A 17,903-nucleotide genomic window follows, 5' to 3' on the forward strand; every position below is an offset into this window, starting at 1 on the left:
GCAATAAAGAGCTCATGATCTGAGCCACAGTCAGCTCCTGGTCTTGTTTTTGCTGACTGTATAGAACTTCTCCATCTTTGGCTGCAAAGAATATAATCAATCTGATTTCAGTGTTGACCATCTGGTGATGTCCATGTGTAGAGTCTTCTCTTGTGTTGTTGGAAGATGGTGTTTGCTATGACCAGTGTGTTCTTTTGGCAAAACTCGATTAGCCTTTGCCCTGCTTCATTCCATATTTCAAGGCCAAATCTGCCTGTTACTCCAGGTGTTTCTTGACTTCCTACTTTTGCATTCCAGTCCCATATAATGAAAAAGAAATCTTTCTTGGGTGTTAGTTCTAAAAGGTCTTCTTGTAGGTCTTAATAGAACCATTCAACTTCAGCTTCTTCAGGACGTGAGTTTGAGTGAACTCTGGGAGTTGGTGATGGACAGGGAGGCCTGGCGTGGTGCAATTCATGGGGTCGCAAAGAGTCAGACATGACTGAGTGACTGAACTGAACTGCCATTCCCTTCTGACCTGAAGAGTTTCTATTGAAAGATCAGCTGTTATCCTTATGGGAATTCCCTTGTGTGTTATTTGTTGCTTTTCCCTTGCTGCTTTTAATATTTGCTCTTTGTTTTTGATCTTTGTTAATTTGATTAATATGTGTCTTGGGGTGTTTTGCCTTGGGTTTATCCTGTTTGGGACTCTCTGGGGTTCTTGGACTTGGGTGACTATTTTCTTCCCCATTTTAGGGAAGTTTTCGACTATTATCTCTCAAGTATTTTCTCATGGCCTTTCTTTTTGTCTTCTTCTTCTGCTGTGATTCTAATGTTGGGGCGTTTGACATTGTCCCACTTCCCAGGTCTAAGCTGCTCAGGTTCAGGTTCTTGGGTACTGCACAAAGGCACAGACTCGGTTGGGCCTTTGTTTTGTGCACTTCCCAGGTCCGAGCAGCTCAGGCACCAGGTGCTTGGGAAGTGCGCTGTCCCAGGTGTTTGGTGTGTCCTATCACCTCCCAGGTCCCGGCTGCTTGGTTTCCTGGGTGTGCAACGAGAGTGCCGTCTCAGGTATGCTATGTGTCTCCTCTGGGGAGCTGATCTCAAGCCTTGAATCTCCTGGTGGATGTCAACCATCCAGGATCCAAGGAAGACTTGGTTAGCAACTGGGAGCCTGCTCACAATTTGGTGGATGATCTGTCTCTGGGGCTGAGATTGCCCCTTGCCTTCTGCCTCTGGCTGTCGCCTGCCTGCCTCTCTGCCTCTGGCAGGGGAATGGGCCCATCTGCAGCTGGCTAGCTCTCCTCTGGTATTCACTCAGTCCTTTGTTTTGTGAGCAGACCAGGGTGTGCCTTAGGTTAGAGCTTTGTGCAGGAACGTTTTCTCTCTCCTTTTTTTTCTCTCTCTGATTAACCAACAGTTTGGGTTGCTATCTCATGTTAGCTCCCTCAGATTGTCTTCAGGGCATTCAGGCCCTGTCTTTACCATAAGCATGCAACCTGTGCCTCCCTGTTCAGCCCCCGCTTGCTGCTGGTGGACATGAGCATTGGGGTACTTCTCCACTGGGAGCTGCAGTTAGGCACATATTCTGTAGGTTTTTTTTTTTTTTCCCCCTCCGGTTATGTTACCCTCTGAGATTCCAGAACTCCCCACAGACCTGCCAGTGAGAGGGTTTCCTGATGTTTGGAAACTTCTCCTCCTTCACAACTCCCTCCCTGGGATGGGTCTCGGTCCCTAACTCTTTTGTCTCTATTTTTGTCTTTTATATTTTTTCCTACCTTCTTTGGAAGAGAATGCACTGCCTTTCTGGGTGACTGGTGTCCTCCGCTAGCATTCAGAAGTTGTTTTGTGGAATTTGCCCAGCATTCAGATGATCTTTTGATGAATTTGTGGGGGAGAAAGTGGTCTCCCTGTCCTTTTCCTCTGCTGTCTTAGGACTGCCCCTGTTGAATCTTTAAGTTGTTTAGATTTACCTCATCTCTCCCCAGGCCTACCTTATCTTCAGCTTTCTGTGAGACTTATTTTATCAGCCTTTCTGCCTTCTCCCTTTCACCTACCCAAAGACCACAAAATTTTCTGTATTCATTAATTTTCTGAGGTGTAATTCATCACAATGCTCTGCTCTATCTCACCTACAAACGTCTATTTGGTTACCACAGAACTTACTGCCTCCTTTAAAAGTTATTTATGCTTGTGAATCATTCTGTTCTTTTCCACCTTAAGCCATACGCCAGGGAAAAAGAACCATTTGAGACTCAGGGCTTGAACAGTTGAAAAAACTAGAATGGAATCCAATTCAAAGAGGATATCCTATCTTCAATATACTATTCTTTAGATAATTGATAATAGTGTCAAATCAGTCAGTGTACTAGTTAAAGCTTCTGCTTCATAATAGACATGGAACTGGTAGTGTTTTGGTTTTCCATCCTTAATCTTTAGAAATTCTTGCTCTGCATGTTGGCATCTGACAACTTTAATAAAGAAAGATGGACAGTAGTACCTGATCAGCTTTTCTCTACTAACCTCCTGGGTTCACAATTTGTGCAGCCTACAGATTGTTTTAAGTAAATGTTGATTATAGTCAAGCTTCAAATCTAGAACAACCCCTCTCCAGTGTTTTTCAAATATGCAGCATTTCTGAAATGTATATAGCTCATAGCAAGTGATTTTCCTATATCTTCAACTGTCAATGGTTCACTAATTAGCTTCTAAGCAGTGTTTTAGAAGGTTGTAGTGTATCTTGAGAATGTGGGTCTAGAAATTATGTAACTTTGAGATAAATATGTTTGCCTTAGGCTTCCAGTTAATTTGTTTATATTTTAAACTTGTAGGTTGTTGCCTTGCCTTGATTTCCATTGCTAATTTAATGCAATTTAATGAAATACTTGTTATTAACTTAGAAACCCAAGATCAACCTAATTGTTTTTATCAGAATTGAAATCAATGGTATGGTATGTATGCTCTGTTTATAAGTCATACAAATATAGTCCACTAGTTTATACTTTACATTCAGACTTCCCTAAGAGATAATCAAGGAGTGTGCCCTGACCCTCCTATACTGTTTTGGGAGTTGGAACAGTGAAGGTAACCTGTGAAGTGAAAGTCACTCACTCTTTGTGACCTCATGGACTGTAGCCCATGTGGCTTCCCTGTCCATGGGATTCTCCAGGCAAGAATACTGGAGTGGGTCGCCATTTCCTTCCAGGGAATCTTCCTGACCCAGGGATTGAACCTGAGTCTAATGCATTGCAAGCAGATTCTTTACCATCTGAGCCACCAGGGAAATGAAGGTAACCTGTACTGCTGCAGAAATCAGCAGTGGGTTTTGAAGGCAGCTTCCAGGTAAAAAGGAAGAGGTCTTTCTGGTAATAATAACTCCAAACCTAGGACTTGGAGCACAAAATGAGTCAGGGCAAAGGCTAACAGTTTTGCCAAGAGAACTCGGTCATAGTAAACAACCCCTTCCAACAACATAAGAGACAACTCTACACATGGGTATCACCAAATGGTCAATACTGAAATCGGATTGATTATATTCTTTGCAGCTGAAGATGGACAAGCTCTATACAGTCATCAAAAACAAGATCTAGAGCTGACTGTGGCTCAGATCATCAGCTCCTTATTGCAAAATTCAGACTTAAATTGAAGAAAGTAGGTGAAACCACTAGGCTATTCAGGTATGACCTCAATCAAATCCCTTATGATAATACAATGGAAGTGACAAATAGATTCAGGGGGTTAGATCTGATAGAGTACCTGAAAAACTATGGATGGAGGTTCATAACATTTTACAGGAGGCAAAGAACAAAATCATCCCTGAGAGAAAGAAATGCAAAAAGGCAAAATGGTTGTCTGAAGAGGTCTTAAAAATAGCTGAAAAAAGAAGCGAAAGGGAAAAGTATACCCATCTGAATGCAGAGTTTCAAAGAATAGCAAGGAGAGAAAAGAAAGCCTGCTTAAGTAAACAATGCAAAGAAATAGAGGAAAACAATAGAATGAGAAAGATTAGAGATCTCTTCAAGAAAATCAGAGATACTAAGGGAACGTTTCATACAAAGATGGACACAACAAAGGACAGAAGCTAATATAGACCTAACAGAAGCAGAAGAGATTAAGAAGAGGTGGCAAGAATACACAGAACTATACAAAAAAGATCTTAACCTGGAAAACCACGATGGTGTGACCACTCACTAGAGCCAGACATCCTGGAATGTGAAGTCAAGTGGGCCTTAGGAAGAATTACTACAAGCAAAGTTAGTGGAGGTGATGGAATACCTGCTGAGCTATTTCAAATCCTAAAAGATGATGCCGTTAAAGGGCTGCACTCAGTATGCCAGCAAAATTGGAAAACTCAGCAGTGACTACAGGACTGGAAAAGGTCAGTTTTCATTCCAGTCCTAAAGAAGGGCAATGCCAAAGAATGTCCAGACTACCGTACAATTATGTTCATTTCATAGACTAGTAAATTTGTGCTCAAAATCCTTCAAGCTAGGCTTCAATAGTGCATAAACTGAGAACTTCCTGATGTACAAACTGGATTTAGAAAAGGCAGAAGAACCAGAGATCAAATTGCCAACATTCGTTGGATCATAGAAAAAAATGAGAATTTTAGAAAAACATCTGCTTCATTGAGTATGTTAAAACTTTTAACTGTGGATTACAACAAATTGTAAAAAAAAAAAATTCTTGAAGAGACAAGAATACCAGACCACCTTATCTGCTTCCTGAGAAGCCTGTATGCAGGTCGAGAAGCAAAAGTTAGAACTGAATATGGAACAACATACTGACTCAAAATTGGGAAAGGAGTATATCAAGGCTGTATAAACTGATTCAGAATTGGGAAAGGAGTACATCAGGACTGTATATTGTCATCCTGTTTATTTAACTTATATGCAGATTACATGTGAAATGCCAGGCTAGATAAAGCACAAGCTGGAATCAAGATTGGTGGGAGAAATACCTATAACCTCTAATATGCAGATGACAGAACCCTGGTAGCAGAAAGTGAAGAGGCTCTAAAGAGCTTCTTTATGAAGGTGAAAGAGGAGAGTGAAAAAGCTGGCTTAAAACTCAACATTCAAAACTTTCAGATCATGTCATCCGGTCCCATCACTTTATGGCAAATAGATGGGGAAACAATGGAAACAGTGACAGACATTATTTTCTTGGGCTCCAAAATCACTGGGTCCAGTGACTGCAGCCATGAAATTAAGACACTTGCTCCTTGGAAGAAAAGCAGTGATAAACCAAGACAGCATATTAAAAAGCAGAGAAATCATTTTGCCAACAAAGGTGTGTATAGTCAAAGCTATGGTTTTTCTAGTAGTCATATGTGAGTTGGACCATAAAGAAGACAGAGCACTGAAGAATTGATGCTTACAAACTGTGGTGCTGGAGAAGACTCTTGAGAGTCCCTTGGACTGCTAGATCCAAACCAGTCAGTCCTAAAGGAAATCAACCCTGAATATTCATTGGAAGGACTGATGCTGAAGCTGAAACTCCAATACTTTGGTCACCTGATGTGAAGAACTGACTCATTGGAAGAAACCCTGATGCTGGGAAAGATTGAAGGCAGGAGGAGAAGGGGGCAACAGAGGATGAGATGGTTGGATTGTATCATTGACTCAATGGACATGAGTTTGAGCAAGCTCTGAGAGACAGCGAAGGACAGGGAAGCCTGGCGTGCTGCAGTCCATGGGGTTGCAAAGAGTTGGACATGACTGAGCAACTGAACAAAAATAAAAGATGTATATTTGATCAACATATTGTAAGCATATAGTATATATAAGTGTATATATTATATAGAGTATATATAAAATATAGTATTATAGTGTATATATAGTATATATAAGTATATGCAACATAAGTTGTATACTTATATACAACATAAGTCTACTACTGTGGTAGACTTTTTATATATCGCCTCTTTAGTTACGATGTTACAAAAGGCATCCTGTCTTTTATTGGCTGTTACACCCGGATTTCATCCATTTAGAGTTATTAGGGTAAGGAGGATGTAAAGGCACTGTGGTTTGTCCTGGACCCTTTACTTTCACCCCTTTCCTGAGATAAATTTGATTTATACCAGAAGTAGAAAGCTGTATCATTTCCATAGTGAGGAAAAACCATTAGAATTCATTTTTATGCAGTGTATATTTATTCTTAAAACTAATTGTGGGTTTCTGCCTTGATTAAGAGCAGATGAAAAGATTGAATCTGTTTTGCTGGTGAAATTCAAGACTTGTGAATTTAAAACATCTTTCATTTCCTTAGAGCCTAAAACAAGGCATAACCTTTTAATTAGCTTTAGAAATAAAGGTATAAACAAACATTATGATTTTAATGCAAACAGCATATATTCAGAACTTAATTTAGACATAAGTCTCCATAAATAATGAAATGGTCCATCGGAGGAGGGTGAACTTAACCTAGATTTTTCTAAATCTGGGGCAGACTTAGTCCATTTTACAGGAAACCTCTTTGAAGCCATTTATATTTCCATTTATAATGAAAATTCAGGAGAACTCATACAGCAAAAGGCAACCTCTTGTTTCCCCAATCTTACCTAGAATGTTAAATTTCAGTTTGAGCAACTTGATTTAAAACACTTGTCTTCTCTCCTGCCTCAGTTATCAAAGGGATTTCCAGGGATGTGTAGGATGTCTGTATATGGGGAGATAAAGTTTTGGGAAAGGATGGACCTGAGATTAGGTAACTACCTACCATCCGTATCTAAAAAAGCTTTAAGACTTAAAAAAGCATAAAGCAGTAAAAACTGCTTTAGAGTATTTTGGGTGTCACATCAAAATAATCTGGGGAATGGAGTTTAAAGATGAAAGGTAAGCTACACATTTGTAACTATTAAAACTTGAGTTCATTGTTCTATTCTCTCTACTTTTGTGTTTGAAATCTGTCTTACTAGTTGAAGAAAAACTGCCTTGGAAACTGACCATCTAGAGAATGAATGATACAGTTAGTCAAAGTTCAAATTTTTAAATATTTTGCCTTGAATCCTGAAAAGAAACAAGGTTTTAGAGATGCTGTCATAGTAGTTCAGTCACTCAGTCATGTCTGACTCTTTGCAACTCCATGAACTGCAGAATGCCAAGCTTCCCTGTCTGTCACCAACTCCCGGAACTTGCTCAACTTCATGTCCATCGAGTCAGTGATCCCATCCAACCATCTCACCCTCTGTTGTCCCCTTCTCCTGCCCTCAATCTTTCCCAGCATCAGGGTCTTTTCCAATGAGTCAGTTCTTTGCATCAGAGGGTCAAAGTACTGGAATTTCATCTTCAGCATCAGCCCTTCCAATGAATATTCAGAGTTAATTTCATTTAGGATTGACTGGTTTGATCTAGAAGTTCAAGGGACTCTCAAGAGTCTTCTCCAACACCACAGTTCAAAAGCATCAATTCTTCAGTGCTCAACTTTCTTTATAGTCCCAACTCTCACATCCATACCTGACTACTGGAAAAACCATAGCTTTGACTAGATGGACCTTTATCGGCAAAATAATGTCTCTGCTTTTTAATATGCTGTCTAGATTTATCACTGTTTTTCTTCCAAGGAGAAAGCATCTTTTAATTTCATGGCTGTAGTCACCATCTGAAGTGATTTTTGAGCCCCCCAAAATCTATCATTGTTTCCATTGTTTCCTGGTCTGTTTGCCATGAAGTGATGGGAGCAGATGCCATGATCTTAGTTTTTTGAATGTTGAGTTTTAAGCCAACTTTTTCACTCTTCTCTTTCACTTTCATCAAGAGGCTCTTTAGTTCTTCTTTGCTTTCTGCTGTAAGGGTGGTGTCATCTGCATATATGAGATTATTGATATTTCTCCTGGGAGTCTTGATTCTAGCTTGTGCTTCATCCAAGCTGACATTTTGTGTGATGTATTCTGCATATAAGTTAAGCGGGGTGACAGTATACAGCTCTGACATACTCCTTTCCCAATTTGGAGCCAGTCTGTTGTTCTGTGTCTAGTTCTAACTGTTACTTCTTGACCTGCATACAGATTTCTAGGGAGCAGACAAGGTAGTCTGGTATTCCCATCTCTTTAAGAATTTTCCACAGTTTGTTGTCATCCACACAGTCAAAGGCTTTGGTATAGTCAATAAAGCAGAAATAGGTGTTTTTCTGGAACTCTCCTGCTTTTTCCATGATCCAGTGGACGTTGGCAATTTGATCTCTGGTTCCTCTGCCTTTTCTAAAACCAGCTTGAACATCTGGAAGTTCACTGTTCACATAGTGTTGAAGCCTGGCTTGGAGAATTTTGAGCATTACTTTGCTAGCATGTGAGATGAGTGCAATTGTGCAGTAGTTTGAGCATTCTTTGCCATTGCCTTTTTTTGGAATTGGAATGAAAACACCTTTTCCAGTCCTGTGGCCACTGCTGAGTTTTCCAAATTTGCTGGCATATTGAGTGCAGCACTTTCACAGCATCATCTTCCAGGATTTGAAATAGCTCAACTGGAATTCCATCACCTCCACTAACTTTGTAGTGATGCTTCCTAAGGCCTGCTTGACTTCGCATTCCAGGATGTCTGGCTCTAGGTGAGTGATCACACCATCGTGGTTATTTGAGTCGTGAAGGTCTTTTTTGTATAGTTCTGTGTATTCTTGCCACCTCCTCTTAGTATTTTCTGCTTCTGTTAGGTCCATACCATTTCTGTCCTTTATTGAGCCCATCTTTGCATGAAATGTTCCCTTGGTATCTCTAATTTTCCTGAAGAGATCTCTAGTCTTTCCCATTCTGTTGTTTTCCTCTATTTCTTTGCATTGATCACTGTGGAAGGCTTTCTTATTTCTCCTTGCTATTCTTTGGAACTCTGCATTCAAATGGGTCTATGTTTCCTTTTCTCCTTTGCCTTTAGCTTCTCTTTTCTCTGCTATTTGTAAGGCTTCCTCAGACAACCATTTTGCCTTTTTGCATTTCTTTTTCTTATGCCAAATATTGATAATAGGTTTTATATGGATGTTTGGCCCCTTTTCCTAATCAACTAGTAAACACTTTCTTGCAGATCTTATGGCTTTTTCTAAAAAATTTAATACAGGTTTTTCAAATAATTTGCAGAATCATAGAAAAAAATTCTACCATAATACTAAGGTATTAAATTTCTTGACTTAAACTGTTTTATTTCTTTGCTAGTGTATTAACCAGATCCGAGTAACAATTTTTTTTCTTGGTAAATTTCTGTAACGCAAGAGAAGTTACAGAGATCTGCTCTATGACATCTGCCTATAGATGACAAAACTGTATTGTACGCTTAAAAATACTAAGAGGGAAATATCATGATATGTGTTCTTACCACAATAAAAGTTCTACCACATGTATCCCTACCAAAAAAAAAAAAATTCTATTCAGCTGTTTTGGTTGCATCAGCAGTTGAACTTTTAGTTTTCTTTCTCTCTTTTAACTTTGCTTAAATAGCTTCAATTATTCAAGAAGTTTTCTTCCTCCTAATTGTTTAGAATGTTTTGAAGCATGGTGTAGATTTGGCTTTTATTAACCTAGTTCTTTTCTTCAATTGCTGCTTATTTTTTCCAGCATTTTATTATTGAAATTTTTTTCCAGCATTTTATTATTGAAAATTATTTAAAAGTGGAAATAATTGTGCAGTGTACATGTATATATTCAAGTTAATTAGATTATATAATTAACATTTTACTACGCTTACCTTTTTATGTACCCATCTATAAATCCTATTTTTTGATAATTACAAAGAAAGTTGCAGACTTAAATGCATTTCCCCACTAAACATTTAAGCATACATATTGTTAACTATAGTTTAGTATGTGTTAAAGGTTCATTTTTTTTTTAAGGTTCTTTTCAGAAAAAAAAAGTTTACGTGTGATGAGATGCACAAATCTTAAAAGTGTTTGATACAATGAACTTTTTACAAATCACACATCTGCGAAATCCATGCCTTTATCAAGATAATATTTTCATCACTCCAGAAAATTCTGTCATGCTCCTTCCCAGTCAATCACTGCTTCACCCATCCCAGTCCCCTAGGCAACCACTGTTTCTTCTGATTTTTCTCCTATCATAGTTTGTTTTTCAAAGTGTATGTAAATGAATCAGAGCATGCACTCCTTTGTGTAAGACTTCTTTAGCATAGGTATTTGGAATTCATCCATGGTGTGTGTGTATAGTTCTTTTTATTGCTGGGCAGCATTTCATTGTACACAAAAGCCGTTGTTTATTTATTCATTCTCCTGTTGGTGGATACCTGGGCCATTTCCAGTTTTTAGATATGAATGAAGTTGCTATGAACATTTTTGTACAAGTCATCTTGTGAGCATTTGTTTTCATTTTTCCTGGAATTACTGGATCATAAGTTATATATATGACTAGTACAGAAAGGCAGGACATTTTCCTGAAATGACTGTACCATTTTGTTCTCTCATCAGCAACATATGAGAATTCTAGTTGTTTTTTCATCCTCATCAACATTTGGTGGTATTGGTCTTTGTGATTTTAGCCATTCTGATGGGTTTGGTAATAAGTGTTATCTTGTGGTTTTAATTTGCAGTTCCCTGTAATTATGTTTAACACTTTTCCATGTGCTTCTTTACTTGGCGTATATATTTCTTTTTGAAATTGTTCAAATTGTTTGTGTTTTTGTTATTGAGTTGTTGGAGTTTGCATATAGTGGTTGCACATCTTTTCCAGATATATTACTGCTTTTTAAATTGTCTTATCTAACCAATGTGTAAATATTAATATATCCAGTTACACTTAAAATAATTAGGCCAGCACTTGCAATGAATTATTTGACTGAACGTTAAGCTGGTCTGATATCCTAACCAGTGCTCTGATGGCCTAAAAGTTAATTATGTAAAATAAAAGATAAATTTTCAGAAATCTGAATTAATTAGGGGAAAGCTAATTGCTAAAGAGTCCGTGACTACTGAAAAAAAGCTTGAAAAGAAATGTCAACTGATAGCTTCAGAAAATATTACCCAAATGTACTCAGATTATACTAGCTTAATAATGACCAGCTTAACCTCAGTTTATGATTCTTCTCACTGATCCACAGGTTGAAATAGCTCTCTACGACATGTATCATTCTTTGGATACTCAGTTTTGTCAGTATTGTAAGTTATAGCTGTACTAGTCCCTTCATTCATCACCTCAAAGTTGTTTATGAATGCTTACAGTTTTCCAAGTATTTAACACAGCTTTATTTAATGGGAAGTATAAAAGTTAGAGTTATAATGTTTATTCTTAATCATCTACTTTTTAAAAATATATTGGATGGTGGAGGTTTCCCTTAAGTGTGTATGCTGGTTAAATTATAGTGTAAAATCCATTGTTGTTCACAAATGTTTATTAACAATAGGTGGCTAGAAATGATTATGTTGCAAAAGGGAGGAAAAGAACACCTTAAATCTGAGTAGCCATACATTTCAGAGGAAAAAGTAAATGCTTTATTTTTGTTTATACTGAAGCTAAAAACACACAAAATCTTTTTATTGTACAAGATACGTTTTAACACATTTAAGGATGACAGCTTTGTGCTTCCTACAGAACATATTTAAATAAAAGTAATAGTTTTCTCAAGTTTTTAGCTTTTAAAATAGTAGTCTGTAAAGCCAAAATGCCATTTACACAAACACATTTGGAATTTTCCCTTTTCATGATTAAGCTCAGGAGATACAATTTTAACCTGAAGTTTGATGCATACATTTTCTGTGTGGTGTGATGTGTAATTGGGGCCTCCAACTAAGCTAAGAAAGTTAATGAAACACTGCCTGTGTTTACTAAAAGTATTCTTTATCTTCCTCAAATGTTGGCTCCAAACTACATTCATTGTTTTGAATAGGAAGAAATTCTTCATCCTCAGTTTCAGCCTGTTTTTGAGAAATCTTGAATCCTGTGAGGAGTTTAAATAGTGATATTTTCTTGAATACTACCACTGGTATGCATTTATATGTTATAAGAAACAGACAAATTAAAATGTTTTCACTAGAGAACATATGGGTTTACTTTTGCTATGTTAGAAGAGTAATTTGAACAGTTAAAAGTTTTTAGGTTAATAATTTATTGGATTGTCTTTAACATTAAGAACACTACAGACTAATGTATTAATCCCTTGGGTTTCAAGGTTTCCTCTTGAGCTCACGTAACATTCATTTTAGTGTGATTGGTTTCAATGAATCCTACTAGACACTCAAGGATTCTGACTGCTTCTCCTGCCCAAGTATTTACGAAGCACAGTTACCACTCTGCTTATTGGACCACAGGCTACATTGCTTTGGTTATTTAAACCGATTGCTTAATACATATTGTGAAAGGAAGTCCTACAAAATGAGACCAAAAATGGATGAACCTGAACTTCAAATAATATGACTATATTTTATATAGGAAATACCTAGTGTGAACATGTGATTTTAAAGTGACCTGAAATTTCAGCTAGCTGTTGCCATCCTCCCTTTAGCACTGCCCCCTATTTCTGTTACTAGAGCACCTTCTGAATCCAAAACCCTCCCTTCAATTTTCTGGGGCGGCTAGGGCTTTTCTTTACTTCTCTTTCTTCCTGCTAACAGCCTAGCTGTCAGAGCCTCTGTATTATGACGTATGATTTCTTATGGATCAAATAAGGTTTGGGAAGCCAATTCTGAGTTTATTTACAACATAAGCCATTGCAAATTGGAATGTGTTTTACTGTTTAAATACAAATATTTCAAGAGCTAAGTCATTAAGGTTGTTCTCAAATCAATGATGGTTCTATATCTAAACATGGTGTTCTTTAATGTTTCCTCCTTGGGAAGCTATAAACTTATTCCAGTAAGGCTGGCACTGTTCGAAGCATGTTTGAAACTAGATTCCAGACTTGAAAGAGGAACGAGGCTTCTTTTGGGGCTGATGGAAATTTTTGTATTTTGATTTTGGTGGTGATTCTAGGGATATACACAACTGTGAAGACTTACTGAATTGTACACTTTAAATGGATGCAGGTAGTTGTACACAAATTATTCCTCAGAGTTGATAAGGAAAAAACTAGATTCCAAAGAACAGTTTCAGGTTACTTCACAAACCCACAAGAAACTTGTTGTTTTATAATTGTGCCTATCAAAGTGCATATTGTGTGACAGCAATTGAAAATTATGTTTTTACCAGAGAAAGAACTAACCTCAATTGTCCAAATTTTTATCAAGTATGAATCTAAAATTAGTTTTGACTGTTTCTTAGAATTTAATTTTATAAGATTATTATTTTCTACCATTGAGGGTATTCAGATATTGTATTGTGTGTTTTGAACATCCTCCCCAAAGCAGTAGTCCATGATGGTTTGAGTAATGTCAACATTCGAATATGGGTACAACTTAAGGTGGCTACTTAGAAGAATTTTGAAGAACAACGTTAATTTGGGCATATTAATTTTCATGTTTATGAAAATACCAGTCTCATTTTATAATCTCACTTTATATGTTTATCCTAAATTATGAGGCCAAACTATGACAGGGGCTTCCCTGATAGCTCAGTTGGTAAAGAATTCACCTGCAATGCAGGAGACCTGGTTCAATTCCTGGGTTAGGAAGATCCGCTGGAGAAGGGATAGGCTACCCACTCCATTATTGTTGGGCTTCCCTTGTGACTCAGTTGGTAAAGAACCCACCTGCAATGCAGGAGACATGGGTTCGATCCCTAGGTTAGGAAGATTCCCTGGAGAAGGGAAAGGCTACCCACTCCAGTATTCTGGCCTGGAGAATTCCATGGGAGTCTCAAAGAGTCGGACACAACTGAGCAACTTTCACTTTCAAACTATGACATCAGATATAGAATCTAGCTTTCTTCCATACTACCCTCTCCCACTTTTACTTCTTATTTCTCTTTTCTATAGAGTTTTGGTAGGTTAATTTTATTTCTTAGATAAAATTTGGGGAAATCATTCCTTTCAGTAATTGGTCATATGTACATATTTATAAAAGACCGTGATATTGTACAATTTAAAATGTAACTTTACTATGAGTCTGATGTGTTGAATTTAGGAATACAGTGATCACAAGGTGAGAATGTGCTGTGATCTGAAATTAAATCTCAATATTTATAACTCAACCTTTGAAAAAAGATTTGCAGTTTTTTCAGAGATAGTTTTCATATACTGTTGCACTTCTGGGTTGTGTTAAGGGAGAAAATGATGATGTTGTTTTAATCCAGAAACTACATATTTTAAAAATCAAGGAGCGCCACCTAAGTTTGGTTATTGAAAAAGTTTGACGGTGTTATGATTTAGCACTACATTTTAAACTGCTTATCTATACTAGTCCTTACTTTGAAAGCTTTTCCTATTATCTCTTTACCACACCAAGTACCTCAAGCACTCCCCATAAAAGTCCAACGCCTCCTTTTTGTCCTGTCACCCAAGGGCCAGTTTTAAGGGTTGTATAAGACCAAAGAATTGTCAAGAGGGTTACTAGGTTAGAAGGTGATGAGTCCCGATGAGTATTGTGGGATATATTGAACTTTGTGGGACAAGACAAAATGGCCAAACCTAGTACTTGCAAATGGTTGGTTATCATAGGCTAAAATAAAAATCACACTGCCTCCAAGAGTGACGTCTCGTGTGTATGCCTGTGTTGAAGTGCAGCTCCTGGGGTGTTAGGTGGCTCTGGAACTTGATCATAGACAAAGTCAAAGAGCAAAATACCCTGCACATTGCTGAAAATAGCATTCACACAGGCCTTTCTTCCTCATTTAGTCTGTTTTGGTTCTATCAAGTCATTTGGAGTTGTCAGGAGGCTTTATTTTTTTTGAGGGTGAGGGATGAGGTTAGGGCAAATGTGTGCTATAGTCATGGATTGGTGAAGGTTGATTACAGTGACCAAAATTTGCAGGCTGTTTTTGTTGCTATGGAAATTGCCTTTCATTTGGTAGTAAGGAGAAGTTGCTACAGAACTTTCACAATTTTCACATCAGATGAGCTTTTGGCATAAGGGCATTCTGCTTGATTTTATATTTTCGCATCAGATGAGCTTTTGGCATAAGGGCATTCTGCTTGATTTTATATTTAAACATTAATAATTCTTAATATGTACATGTCTCTCAAGTACCACAAACACTCATGGTATATCTTTAGAAAAAGACCACAACTCAGATCCAATAAACTAACAAGTATAAGATACAAATCCACTCTAGAGCTTAAAAATGCTAGAGCACCCTGGTCAGCTGCCTGTATCATTCCAGCAATTAACTCCTTTGTTTCTTAATAAACATTCAATTTCTTAAAGCTCTCAGAACCGCCTATCAGCACCTTCTCTGGACCACCATGCAGTATATAGATGAAAATCCTAGGCCACATATCAACATATGAGTAGTAATATCTCAAGTATATAGTAAATCTGAATTATGCAGACTTTAATTCACAAAAAAATATATATTCGTGTTTTATAGGTAGGTTCTCTCTTCTGACTGACAAGCTTTGGTTTTCCTTCAAACTGGAAACACCAAATCCTGAGCGCTGTCTGAACAGCTGTACTACAGTGGATGCTGCCTTGGTGGTTCATTTTAGCAATTCCTCATCACATCTCAGGCAGTTTCTTTCCATTGAGCCTATTCCTGTCCCCTTCCCTTCAAAATGATTTAGTAATTACCAAAAGGGATGAAGGGCCAAGCCAGAGCAATCAAATGCTATTAAGTTTCATTGCATATGTGTGTGTGCACATGCATACAGATAAGGTTCTCACTTTTACAAACATCCCCAAAAAGTGCAAACAATGACCCACATCTGTTGGAAAAAGCAATGGGAAGGGTCTTTGGAAATACAGTAAAAATAACATTTCTCTGTACTAAAGTAATGTTCACACTGAATTGGGGTACCCTATTCCCAATGACTAGTTCTACCCCAACAAAGTGTGTATTAGGAACAGTTATCTGGATAAAGCATGTCAAAGAAACAATCACAGATTTGAGGCAAAGCCACAGGGTTTGGGGTTGAAGGGAGCTGACAAGTATACATAGAAAGATTATTTAAGTGATTCAAATAACTACATCAGCTTGTATTAGCTGTGTGTATACAAGCAATCTGTTTACTAACACTGTATTGAAATGTGATTACCAAAATAATACGATCATTTTTTCTTGTGTACTTTTTAAATAGGAAAGAATGCCTGACTCACTTCAAGTACTTTTTCCTAATGGTTGAACAAACCAAGATCTGGGCCACTTAAACTGTTAGTTAAAACACTCCTTCAGTCTCAGCACAAGGCAATATGAATGTCAAATGGTTATTTATATTTCCTAGCTAAGCTATCAACTCATTTTAAGTCATTCAGAAGGTAAAGGCCATGGTGGGGGGAGGTTTGGTGTGTGTGTGTGTGTGTCTTTAATCAAGTGCAGACAAATGTTTAGATGTTTTGAATTTAGCTGAAATGCCCTAAATTAGGTCAGAGTGGAATGAAAAATGACTATGAGAGGCAAAAAATATCAGAAAATTTTCCAGTATGCCTATATAAGTGGACAGGAGTATAACTTGGAGATTTATATCCCTATAAAATTTGACATCTTCCAAAAATAATGACTTTGAATTTGGAATCATTCCTTTTTCTTTATACTCCACTGGATTTAAAGCTGTAAGTGGAGGACCTACTTCAACAATGGCCATTTTTGAATATACTTCAGATATTTTCTTTGTAAGCAATTTTACCCTTACTAATTATGAAGTGAAGTCACTCAGTCGTGTCTGACTCTTTGCCACCCCATGGACTGTAGCCTAACAGGATCCTCCATCCATGGGATTTTCCAGGCAAGAGTACTGGAGTGCATTATTATGAAGGAGATGTTAATATGATGAAATCAAACAAATATAGGTGTCCATAAATGATAAGAAATTCACCTGTTGAGGTGAACCGTGGTATACTTAGACAAATAGTGATTCTTGAATCGTTTATTATTATATTTGACTTTGGAGTACATTTTTAACTTTACATATAAATATGTCAGTCTTAAATTATGGAGTTCATGGCATTTTGGGCAAATGAACAAAAAGGTACAGTGGCCAATCCATTTCCACATCTCCTTTGTTTATATATGCTTAATAGTAAATGTCTTGTTTCTATGATCTAGAAGAGTTGGCTTTGTTGACTGGCTCTCTGACCTTGAGCAAGTCATTACCATTTTCTGGGCCTCTTTTTTTTCTATTTGTAAAATAAGAATTTAGAATTGAGTGGATCCCCACTAAGGTTCTCTTTTACTTCTGACTTTTATGTTTATAAATTTACTCTCAAGTTGACTTATACCTTCTCTGGGGTCAGAGAACATAGTTAAACATTTGATTTGAAATGTCTTTCTTGATAGTGGCTGATCCAGAGTTAACACAAGTCTCTTTCCTTTCTTACTTTCTACTGGAATTAGAGTTGTTTAAAATGTTGGTGTCACCATCATAGACATTAGGGCAATAACTGATTAGCTTTAACAGCTAACTGGCTTCAATCCCCAACATAGCTAGGCCTCAGCATAGCTGGTGAAATCTTAAGCCTACATCATAAAGACAATAACCCTGAGACGATCTGAAAAGGAATGAAATATGACACTGGTTTCTTTCAGTAGTAGAGATTGCTATTATGACTTATACATATTCTCTCTTTGGCACATAACTGAGAGAAGACTGTATTTTGCACCATGGCTCTATCCCTGGCTATCCTTATTTTCTGACAAATTGATAAAGTAACTGCTGGAACAATTAAGCCTAGGTTATCATAATACATGCATTTGTAAGAGAGATGAAATAGGGCCATCTATTGGTTTCTGGTGCCATCAGTATGAAAAGAAATGTAGCCTAGGTGCTATTTATTATTCAAAGTGAATTTGGAAACTGGGAAAGTTGAATCTGTAACTTTAGAAAACTTCCTTCTGTTAGGTAACCTGTTAATGATGTCAGGGCCACTTAGAATAGTCCCACTTAGAGAAGCAGGAGGTTTGA

Source organism: Budorcas taxicolor, chromosome X (assembly GCF_023091745.1).
Source record: "Budorcas taxicolor isolate Tak-1 chromosome X, Takin1.1, whole genome shotgun sequence".
NCBI classification, from domain to species: domain Eukaryota; kingdom Metazoa; phylum Chordata; class Mammalia; order Artiodactyla; family Bovidae; genus Budorcas; species Budorcas taxicolor.